At 52.6% G+C, this 11963-nt stretch overlaps 1 pseudogene; it reads left to right on the forward strand.

Annotated features, from left to right (window-relative positions):
• Positions 1-563: 563 nt before the first annotated feature.
• Positions 564-10753, forward strand: LOC112548927 (annotated as a pseudogene).
• The last annotated feature ends 1210 nt before the right edge of the window (positions 10754-11963 follow it).

The following is an 11963-nucleotide window of genomic DNA, read 5'->3' on the forward strand; positions in this document are numbered from 1 at the left end:
GAGGGCGGGGCACCGGGCAGGGGTGACAGGGGCAGGGACCTGGGACCCATGTGCCCCCCCCCGGCAAAGCGGGGAGGGACGAGGGGCTTTGCATTGAGGCTGGAGCCGTGTCCTGCCCGGGGAGGGGGCTCTGGGCCCTGCCAGGGGGTTTGCGTGCCCTGGGAAGAGGGGAGCGGGGGGTGGGGGTGGGCAGGGCTGTGTCCCGTGTGGACACTGTGGGGCACTCGTGGGCCCCGGGGGATGCGTGACCTGGGCCCCGCAAGGGGATGTGAGGCAGGAGGCTCCGCCGGCACCTGGAGCGGTTGGGTCAGTCTGGAGGCCGGGAAGAGCCGCTGGGACCCAGCTTGGCGCAGGTGTCTGCAGGCCTGGCAGAGACCGGGTGTGAGGTTGGGGGGTGGCAGGGAGCTATGGTTGAGGCACTTATGGAGCCAGCCCCTGTGTCAGGCGGGGGGAAGCCAGGAGACCCCAGAGACTGTTCCCTCCCAGCCCCGTCTGTCACAGCTCCCAGCTCCCAGTGACCTATTTGTCTCATGCCTAGATCACGGTGAGGTGTCCTCGACAAGATGCAGCCCCGTGGGGCACTGCAGGAGCCTGGTGATTGCTGGCCGGAGCAGCCAAAGGCTCATCATGCCCATCATCCAGGACAGAGGGAAACCCCAGGGCCTTGGGAGAAGCCACCTCGTGTCCCCAGAGAGGAGCCCCTGCCCCACCAGGAGTCAGGTGAGGTCCAGGATGCAGGCCTGGGCGTGGGTCCGGGTGCCTGAGCAGCTCTCCTGCATGCAGGGAGACAGGCTCAAGTATCTGCCTCTGCCCAGGACAGGGCTGCAATATTCATAAGCAGGTAGCCGGGCTGGGACAGAGCTGTGATGTCTGTGGGTGGGCAGCGCCCAGGCTGGGGCACCCATCTTTCTCAGTGCATGTGTGCAGCTCCCAGCAGAGAGAGCCTGGATCTTGCTTGGACACTGTCGTGCTGCCACGGTAAGAATGAATGATCTGATTGATGTTTTAACGATCAGTATTCAATTCACCCCTTTCTCATGCACCCATGAGCCCTCTGTGCCCAATAAGGGGCGGGTGCAGGTGTCGGGGAAATGAGACTCCCCAGTGGCCTCCGGCTGGTTCAGGTAGAGCTAACCCAGGGCTCTGTCCTGCAGATTTGCTCAAAACAGAAGAGACCTGGGAGTTGTCAGCAGAAAAAAGCTCCCCAGGCTGGTGCCCCAGACGAGGCCCTTCCCCAGGAGCAGGGCAGCAGGAGGCACCATCCCTCAGTGTAGAAATCTCTCCGACAGACCATTTTTAATTTGGCCAGTGCTCCAACAAATCAGCTGTTCTTGTTCTCCCAGTGCCCCTGGAAGTCCCTGGAGAAGACTGACCTTGCATTCCCCCTCCCCCTGCCCATAACGTGGGTGCTGACACAGCCCCAGCATCCCTTAGACTTCTCTGCCAGGGATGTCGCTGCAGGCTTGAACATGGTGCTGTGATCACCACCCCAGGCTGGGCCAGTTTTTGGGGCTCATCTCCAGCTTCATGTCTACGGAGGTCTCTTGGCACCCACTGCAGGATTTGGAGTCCTCTTCTCCCTCCTCTTCCACACACTGAAGGCTCTGATTGCCTTAGTCCTAGGCCCATACAGGAGATTAGCAGGGTTGCCAGCAGCACCAAAGCTAACCAGTGCACTCTCTTCCCCACCCACAGGTGCTGGGACCCTGAGCAGAGCTGAGCAGAAGCCTCTTGGAAAAGAGCCTGTAATTCCAGTGCTGCAGAGGACTTCCCCAGGGAGACTAGAGGAGAGGGGCTCCCTGATACCTGGGCTGAGCCCAGGGCAGAGCAGGCCTCCAAAGCAGGACGAGAGGTTGGAGGTGAGCAGGGCATCTGGTTCGGTTTGGGGTGGGAGTGCAGCTGGGGCAGAGCCCAGTGGGTAAAAAAGAATTTGGGGAGTGGAGAGAACTGAAGAGAGACGAGCCTGTGGTGATGGAGGCTGCAAACACACTAAGCTGGTATTAATAGGAGCTCCCTCCCAAGTGCAGGGAGCCAGGGGCGCTGGCATGGGAAGGCCTGGTCAGGGCGCATGGAGCCGGGGCTCCCTGACACTAAAAGTGGTGCCCAGGCTGCCTCCAGGGGCCGAGCAAACACAACGTGATGAGCTGGGCTAAGGCCGACACCTGAACTCCTGTGTCCACAGCTGCATCCACAGCACAGGTCAGCTGAATCCTGGGGAATTTTGCACCCCTACGTGTCCTGGCTCAGCCTGCGACTAGTTGTAGCACAGAGTGATTGCAGAGAGGGCTGTGGGGGCTGGAGGCAGGTGGGACGGGAGACACTGATGGTGTAATGCTTGTGCCTGCAGCTCCGGGAGGTGTTTGAGGACGTGGCCGTGTATTTCACGCGGAAGGAGTGGGAGCTGCTGGAAGATGAAGACAAGGTGCTTTACCGGGACCAGATGCTGAGGAATTTCGAAGCCCTCATTTCTCTGGGTAAAGCTCTGGTTCTTGCTTCTTTTTGGAGCTATGTGGACTCAGAGGTTTATTGTCGTCTTCCTCTGTTTCAACAGTCTCATCCTCATGCACTTTCGGCAGGTGGTTTAAATCCACTTCCTCCCCACTGCTCCATCTGTGATCAGACCTCTCTCACATTTCATATGGATAGATCCTTCTTCATTTGATCCAGCCGCCTTTGCTTGTGTTTTCCCCGTTCTTGTAAGTGCTGGTGCTTCCATATTCAGCAGTTTCTTTACAACATGGTCTCCCTTTGCCCTCTCAGCACATTCATACCATCTCCAGTTCATTGTGGATAAATTCACTAACAGCTCTTCCCTGGGGATTTTTTCTGATTTTCTCCTTCTTCACTAGTGTGTCCGTTTGAAACACATTTAACAATCCTAGTCCTAGCTCATTTCAGTGCCATCTAAATGCTTTTTCTCCTACTTTGGCTATAGCCCAGCACAAGGTAATGGAAGTTTTATCAGGCTCTGCTGCTACAACAGGTGGATGATGCAGTTCCTCAACTCCTCCTCTAGTGACATATGTACATGTGATGTAACCCACATACTTCTACCAAGGGGTCACTGGAAACTTCTGCCCACATCCCTTCCTAAAATCTTGATCTCTATAGACCAGAGACTCTAGGTTCTCTGTATTTCTGTTAAGATCTCAGCTTTCAAGCTCACTTTGGCATTCTCCAAAATGTTCTTGTCCTTCTTCTTAAATCCCTCTGCAGATCAGATGCCCATCACTGTGATAAAAAGGAGTGGGCTGAGTGCAGGTCCTAGCGAAAACCAGTTTTAATTTCCAGAGGATCTCTAATACAGGGGCTTGTTCTGGCTTGTGTGCAGGGTTGATGTATTTCTGTTTCAGTAGTTCAGTTTGCTTTTCTCATTCTTACTTTTTTCCTCTGTTTCCCCCAGAGAATTTCCTAAGGGAAGTGCTCAAATGCTTTCTCTAGTTCAACAATGACCATACAGACCATTTCTCCATTATGCACTTTCACATGCTGTGAAATGTGTCTGCTTCTTCCTTTGTCCATATGCATGAGTCCCAGGAACTTTGTTTTACACCCTGCAGTATGTGCCAACCTGTGCACTGATCTCCCTTGCTGGGATGATCATTCCATTGGATGGAATGATTGCTCAGTTGCAACTATAGTTACCATAAAATCATCTTTTCCTGTGCACTGGTGTTGAGGAATTAACCTCCCTCCCCCCCAAAAAGTCTCATTGTCAGCCACCTATCATGGATGTTTTTCACTGGCACAAGTCCTCACTTTAAACCTTCACTGAGAATAAGCTGCTTTCCACTTTTTTTCCTGGAATTTCACCAATAAGATAAACATTACCTATTGATAAGCATGTCCAATGTCTCTTCTTTTTGGTACCCTGAAAGCAATAAAAGCTTTATCTTTCTTCTCCCTGGTACATCACCAATTACTGCATCTCCATACCTGTCCCTGGTGACTCTGTCAGTTTGATACCCTTTCTAGGGACACCAGGGAGTGGTTTGTGGTGTGTTTCCTATGATTATCCCTCCACTACTTGGGTAAGAAGGACCAGGATCTATTGAAACCTACCCGCTGCAGTGCCTTCACTTTCACCCTAAATGCCCACCCTAAATGCCTATCCTTGTCCATCAAGGTCCTCATAGAAACCAGAGCTCCTTAGACCGTTCCCCAAATTCCAGTTGGTTATTCTGCATCCAGTACCTAGTCACAAACACTCTTTACCATTTGCCCCAAACAGGATATTGAAGTCTCGCACCTGACTTAATTTGCCACATCCAGCAAGGACACATGGAGCTCTGGGTCTGTGGTGATGAGGACAGTGGGGAAGTCTCAAGGTTGGAGGACCTGCTGCCAGGTGAACTGTGGCTGTCCCCTCCACCCAAGTGCCAGGGGGAGCTGGAAACTGCAGACATGCCCTGTGCTTCTGTTCCACGATGCTGACCTCAGATACAGTACAGTATGCTGTAATGTGTCCAAGCAGGTGATGTTCCCACTCTCTGAAATTCAATCATGGAGACAGGAAAATATTCCGTTCTTCTCCCTCTAATGAGAGGTGTTGGGGGACAATCAGGTTTGCTGCCTTGATTTTTCTGTCCAAATCTGGTTTCCCCGGGACAGTTATTGGCTCATCTCTAGCTTTGTGTCTATGGAGGTCTTTTAGCAAGAGCTCCAGGATTTTGAGTCTACCTCCCACTCATTTTCCACACACTCATGCTCTGGCTGCCATAGTCCCAGGCCTATACAGGAGAATAGCAGGGCTTTCCCCGTGCCAGCTGCACCAGGGCTAACCTGTGCACTCTCTTCCCCACCCGCAGGTGCTGGGACCCTGCATATTGCTGAGCAGCCGCCTCCAGGAGAAGAGACTGTAAACCTGGAGCTGCAGAGGACTTCCCCAAGGAGACTGGAGGAGAGGGGCTCCCTGACACCTGAGCCAGATCAAATGCAGGGGGGGCAGGGCAGGCCTCCAAAGCAGGAGGAGAGCTCAGAGGTGAGCAGGGCACCCGGTTCAGCTGGGGGTGGGAGTACATCTGGGGCACACCCCTGAAGGAGTCAGGGGTGGTATAAATAAATAATTTGGGGAGTGGAGAGACCTGAAGAGCATCAAGCCTGTGGTGATGAAGGCTGCAAACACACCAAGCTGGTATTAGTAGGAGCTCAGTCCCAAGTGCAGGGAGCCAGGGGTGCTGGCACGGGAAGGCCTGGTCAGGGCGTGCAGAGCCGGGGCTCCCTGACACTAAAAGTGGTGCCCAGGCTGCCTCCAGGGGCCGAGCAAACACAACGTGTTGAGCTGGGATACAGCCGACACCTGAGCTCCTGTGTCCACAGCTGCATCCACAGCACAGGTCAGCTGAATCCTGGGGAATATTGCACCCCTACCTGTCCTGGCTCAGCCTGCAATCATTTGTATTATAGAGTGATCCCAGACAGGGCTGTGGGGGCTGGAGGCAGGTGGGACAGGAGACACTGATGGGGTAACGCTTGTCACTGCAGCGCCCGGGGGGGGTTTTTGAGGACGTGGCCATGTATTTCACATGGGAGGAGTGGGAGCTGCTGGAAGATGACAACAAGGCGCTTTACCAGGACCAGATGCTGAAGAATTACCAAGCCCTCGTTTCTCTGGGTAAAGCTCTGGTTCTTGCTTCTCCCTGGAGCTCTGGGAGCTCTGCAGTTAATTGTCTTCTTTCTCTGTTTCAACAGGCTCATCCTCATGCACTTTTGGCAGGTGGTTTAAATCTGTTTCCTCCCCACTGCTCTGTCAGTGATCAGACCTCTCTCATGTTTCATATTGATCCTCCTTCATTTGATCCATCCACCTTCACTTGTATCTGCCCCATTTTTGTAAATGCGGGTGCTTCCATATTCAGCATTTTCTTTACAATGGGATCTCCTGTTGCCTTCTCGGCACGTTCATACCGTCTCCAGTTCATTGTACGTAAATTCCCTAACAGCTCTTCTTTGAGAATTTTTCTGATTTTCTCCTTCTTCACTGGTGTGTCCTTTTGAAACATATTTAACAATCCTAGCGTGATCAGTGCTCTTTAAATCCTTGTTCTCCTCCTTTGGTTACAACCCAGCAAAAGTTAATGGAAGTCTTGTCAGCCTCTGCTGCTAGAACAGGTGGATGATGCATTTCTTCAACTCTTCCTCTAGTGATATATGTAGATGTGATATAACCCAGGTACAGGCAACCCCTGCTTAGCGCTCTTAATTGGTTTTGGAAAAACCGAGCGCTAAGCAAAACAGCGTTAACCGAAACCCATTTCCCCATAGGATTTAATGTAAATAAATATAATTGGTTCTGCACAACCTGCTAGCCCAGACCCCACGCCTTGAGGCTCCGACCAGCACGGGGGAAGCACTGGGGCCACCCGCCCACCAGTGCCTGCACCCCGCTCCGCCCAGTGGGGACTCCCTCCAGGGCACCCGACACTGGGACTATCTGCTGCCGTGGGATTGCTGCAGGCTCAGGACAGTGTCCATGCCCTGCAGGTGAGTACATGACTGGAACGGGGCATGGGCTGCAGCCTGGGGGCCCCTCCCCACCCGCCGCACTCCTGCCGCCCCACCCTGGGCCCTGCCGGCCCTGGCCCTGGCCCTGAGCACCGGCCCTGGGCCCACAGTCATGCTGCCCGCATCCCCCTTCCCTTTTCTCACCACTGCCACTGCTCCCCACCAGCTCCAGCACCACATTCAGGAGCAAACCCCTCTGGCTGTCACTCACATCTTCACTCGCTGCCACTGCCCTTGCATCTCCCCAGCCCCGCGCTGAGCATTATAACAAAACACTGTGAGGGCTAAGTGAAACGAGGTACGTGTTTTAAATGAGCACTATAGCAAAATTGCATTAAGCGGGGGTTGCCTGTACTTCCACCAGGGATCACTGGAAACTTTTGTCCACACTTCTACCTAATACCTTCATCTCCATAGATCAGAAACTCTGGCTTTGCTGTATTTAAGTTAAGACCTGCGCTCTCAAGCTCACCCTACCATTCTCAAAAGTTTTCTTGTCCTCTTTCTAAAATCCCTCTGCAGATCAGACACCCATCACTGTGATAAAAAGAAATGAGCTCGGTGCAGGGCCTAGTGCAAACCAGTTTTCATTTCCAGAGGATGTCTAATACAGAGAATTTTCTGTTTTCTGCACAGGGTGGAGGAGCTTACGTTTCAATAAGGCAATTTGCTTTTCTCATGCTTGTTTTTTCCTCCATTTCCCCCAGAGAATTTCCTTAGGGAAGTGCTCAGATGCTTTCTGTAGCTCATCAAAGACCATATAGGCATTTCTCCATGATGGCCTTTCACAAGTTGTGAAACGTGTGTCTTTCTGCCTTCTTCTGTCTAAATCCATGACTCCCAGGAACTTCGTTTTAAATGTGGCAGTAGTTGCCGACCTCTGCACTCATCTCCCCTCCTGGGAAGATCCTCCCATTGGATGGGATGCTCGATTTCAGTTGCAGCTACAGTTATTATAAAATCATCCTTTCCTGTGGTCTGGTGGTTGTGATTTATCCTCTCTCCCAGAAAACAGTTTAGTTGACAGCACCCTGTCATAGATGCTTTTCACCTCCACGAATCTTCACCTCTTAAAACCTTCACTGAGACTAAACTCGTTTCTACTCCTTTGCCTGGAATCACACTGATAAGATAGATGTTTTCCATCCATAAGTGCATCCAATATCTCTTCATTTTGGTACCTTGAAAACAGTAAAAGCTTTATCTTTCTGCTCCCTAATAGATCATAGATCATTGCATCTCCGCACCAGTCCCTGGTGAGTGTCAGTTTAATGCCCTTTCTATACCAGGACTGATTGGTGCTTTGTTTCCTATGACCAGCCCTCCACCACCTGGGTGACAAGGACCATCATCAATTGAAGGCTTCTCCCTACAGTGTCTTCTCTTTCACCCTAAACACCCATTCTCCCTTGTCCATCAAGGCCCTAGCAGATACCTTAAGTTCATGGGATCCATTCCCCAAATCCCGGTGGGTTATTGTACATCTAGTACCTAGTCACAAACCCTCTTTAACCACTGTCCCAAACAGGATATGGAGGTCCCACACCTGACTTAATCTGCTGCATCCTGCAAGGACAGGTGGAGCTCTGGGTCTGGGATGATGAGGACGGTGGGGAGATCTCAACACTGAAGGACCTGCTCCCAGGTGAGTAGTTGCTGTCCCCTGCACCCTACTCCCCTCTCAGAAATGCTCCATGCCCGGAGTGCTGGGGGGACCTGGAAACTGCAGACCTGCCCTGTGCTGCCACTGCAGGGTGCTGACTTCCGATCAAGTACATTATGGTGTAACGTGTCCAGGCAGGTGTTCTTCCCATTCCCTGACATCCAACCATATGGAGACAAGCAACTGTTCCCTTCTTCTCCCCCTAGATACAGCTGTTGGGGACAGCTGAGTTTGCTGTCTTGATTCTTCAGCCCACATCTGGTTTCCCTGGGATATCATGATCTTAAATTTGCATCTTCACTCAGCAATGTAAGACTTCATTTCCCGGCCCAGTGTAGCCATACCTCTCTAACACCCTCTCCCGGGGCATGATGGGATTTGTAGTCACCCATGGACATCTGGATGCTATACAGAATCTCTTTGTGTAACCAGTCCTGTTGAACAAGAGAGAAGCTGGGGCTCTCCCTGGTTTCCCCTGGTCAGGTTGACCTGGAACCCAGGTAGTGTTTCATCATGGTCTCAGGCTGCATTAAGGGCTTTGTGGCATGGATGGGATTCACAAGATTTCATGTTGTGGGGAGAGTGAATCTCTCGTGGTTTGCACCAGAATTGCCCCCTTCCTGTTTCATCTCTGGGTCCCTGAGTGTCACCAAGTCTGAAACTCAACACAGTCCAGGTTCAGGTTAATGCCAAGGCTTTTGTCCTGGTAGATATTCCTCTGACATGCAGGCCACTAGTGGCTTGTCATCAGAGGAAAGCTCAATGGGACCATCCCCTGCACTAGACTTTGCCCTAGAAGCAGACAGAAAGCACAGCCCTGCTGGTCTCAGGACAGAGAGCCATACCTCAAAGTCCTCCCTGCCTCCTCATCCCATTAAAACATGATGACATTCAGGCTTCATACGCATGTCCTTATGCTCATGCCCCGTGTGTGCTTTTCTCAGCAGGGTCGGAGGTGACAGGGCTGACAGCTGGGGCAGAAACCCTGAGTGTCTGACTGAATTCCTCCAAATAAGGAACATTACCCCAGAACAAGTACCTGCCCGCCCCCCCACGCACTTGCAATTTTGGAAGGGAGACCTTTTTTTTTGCAGGATCACAAGTGCCACAGTCCAGACCTACTCAGAGGTCCATCCCAGCAGAAGGAATAGGATTGTTTTCTCCTTGCCAGCAGGGAAGGGACTAATCTGGACTTTCTCTTTCCCATGCAGGAGGTGCTTGGCTCCTGAGCAGAGATGAGGAACACCTTCCTGGGAAAGGGCCTGCAGACCTGGAACCAGCATGGACTTCCCTAGGGCATTTGGGCAAGATGGACTCCCTGAGACCTGAGAAGAAGCAATGGCACAAGAGTCAGGGGAAGCCCCGAAAGCAGGAGAATGGAGTGATGAACCAGGTACCATTTCCATTTGAGTGTGAGAGTGGAGAAGGGACAGAGCCTACAAAGAGCTCTGGGTGCAGGGAACATGTTGTGGAGCTGAGAAACCTATAGAGCTGCGAGAAAGATGCACTGTATCCCAGCCAAGGTAGTGGGGAGGCCTCAGAGGGAAGCAGGAGCTCACTGCCAAGTACAGGGGCAGAACCCACCCCTGCCCCAAGGTCAGAAAAACCTTTTACTGCCCATCACTCCTGGTTCTTCACAAGAATAGACACAATGGGGGGAAGCCCCATGTATGCACCAAGTGTGAGAAGAGCTTCACCTGCCTCTCAACCCTGGTTACTCACCGCCAGACCCATTCTGGAGAGCTACCCCGCTGCTTCACCAAATGGGGGAAGAGCTTTGCATGCCCCTCAGACCTGGTCAAGCACCTACATGTGCACAGGGGGAAGTGTAAGTACTGCTGTATGTGTAGTAAGACCTTCACCTATTTCTTCTCCCTGCCTTAGCACCGGTGCATCCACACAGGGAGGAAGACACACCACTGCACTGAGTGCAAGAAGAACTTCATCTGCCGGCAAGACCTGTCCCAGCGCCAATGTGTGTGGAGGGGGAAGCAACCACACCTCTGCACCAAGCGTGTGAAGAGACTCAAGCAGCCTTCTAACCTAACCAAACAACGGCTCATCCACAGGGGGAAGAAGCAACATCAGTGCTTGGAGTGTGGGAAGAGCTTCACCCGTGCCTCCAGCCTGACCCAACACCAGTTCACACACATGGGGGAGAAGACACATCAGTGCTTGGAGTGTGGGAAGAGCTTTACTCACTCCTCTGGCCTGGCTCAGCACCAGCATATCCACACCAGGGAGAAGCCACATCAGTGCTCAGAGTGTGGGAAGAGCTTCACACAGTCCTCCCACATGGCCCGGCACTGGCTTATCCACACAGGAAAAAAGCCACATCAGTGCTCAGAGTGTGGGAATAGATTCACCTGTTCCTCCAGCCTGGCTCACCACCAGTGCATCCACACAGGGGAGAAACCATATCAGTGCTCGGAGTGTGGGAAGAGCTTTACTCACTCCTTCAGCCGGGCCTGACACCAGCTCATCCACACAAGGAAGAAACCACATCAGTGCTTGGAGTGTGGGAAGTACTTCCCCCGCTCCAAACTGGCCCAGTACGAGTGCATCCACTTCCAGGAACATCCCTAATTCTGCCAGTAATGTAGGAAGGGCTTGGGGACATCTACCTGCTCAGCACCCACCAGTGTCTGCACCCAGGCAAACAGCCTCATGCTGGTGGACTGCAGCAAGAGTTCAGCCATTGTTTGGTCCTTCTAGGGTCCTGCATTGCCCAAAGGGTACAAAAGCTCACCCCCAAGGTTTGATGAAGTGGGGAGGGGATTGAAAGGAAACAGCTTAGGCAGAGGCCAGCCCACATGTTGGGGGAAGCTGTGAGGAGATGATCTTTGCATCAGCTTCGGAGCCTGGGCCATCCGCATCGTTCTCTAAAAGCAGTCAGTGCTCCTAGGGGGAGAAATGCCTTCACAATAGGGTGCTTCCCTCAAGAGAACTGGCTCGAAATGACACCCAGGGACTGTCTTTGGCCAGCTCCCAGTTTCATCCTCCCTCCTGGTCCCAGGGTATGGGAGGCTCTTGAGTTGCTACTTACTTCTAGGGAAGCATTCCCTGCCCTCCACCCTGACCTCATCTTTCCCTCCTACCACATCACCCCTCTCCCAGGCCTGCACGTGCCCATCAGGGTCTGCAAGAAGCTGCTGCTGCTACCCTGTGAGCCCAATTTTGGCAGGTTTTGCTTCTCAGCCCCTCGTTACAACTCTGCACCACCAGGTGCCAGCTGCCCCTGCCCTCCTTCCCTGCATCCCATTCTCCATAACAGATTCCTTGGTAATCAAGCCCCACACCTTAATTTGATACCCCCGTGGTTGGTCTCTATGTCCTCTCCAGAGCTGTGACATGGGGCCAGAATTCTTTCCAGGGCAGATCTCTCAGTGATTTCCCAGCCTCTTCCCTTTCCAGAGGATTCACCTCAATCCAGGAGTTGGTGATAATCCTCAGGAGCAGGAGCTGGTCGCAGTGGAGTCACCAGACCCATGTCCTGCTGTGTAGCAAGGATCCTGTCCTTTTGAAGAAACCTCTGGCCAGGGGAAGTAGAGTCTCTTTTCTGGGTTAAATGCAATAGTAGGGGTAAAGGAGGTGCAGTCTATGACGGGGTCCTGCCTCTTTGGTGGAAGGGTGGGGAAAGAAGGAAGGCACCCATCGTGTGGGTGAAATGCAGCACGTTGTAATCTCCCATTGGGAATACTGAGGCTTCCCTCCTAGTGCCAAAGCCATTTGGCTCCATGAGTGCCTGTTGGGGCTACTCCAACAGGGTAATAACCCATCCTGGAACACACTTATT

This window comes from Alligator sinensis, unplaced genomic scaffold (assembly GCF_000455745.1).
Source record: "Alligator sinensis unplaced genomic scaffold, ASM45574v1 scaffold1234_1, whole genome shotgun sequence".
NCBI lineage: Eukaryota > Metazoa > Chordata > Crocodylia > Alligatoridae > Alligator > Alligator sinensis.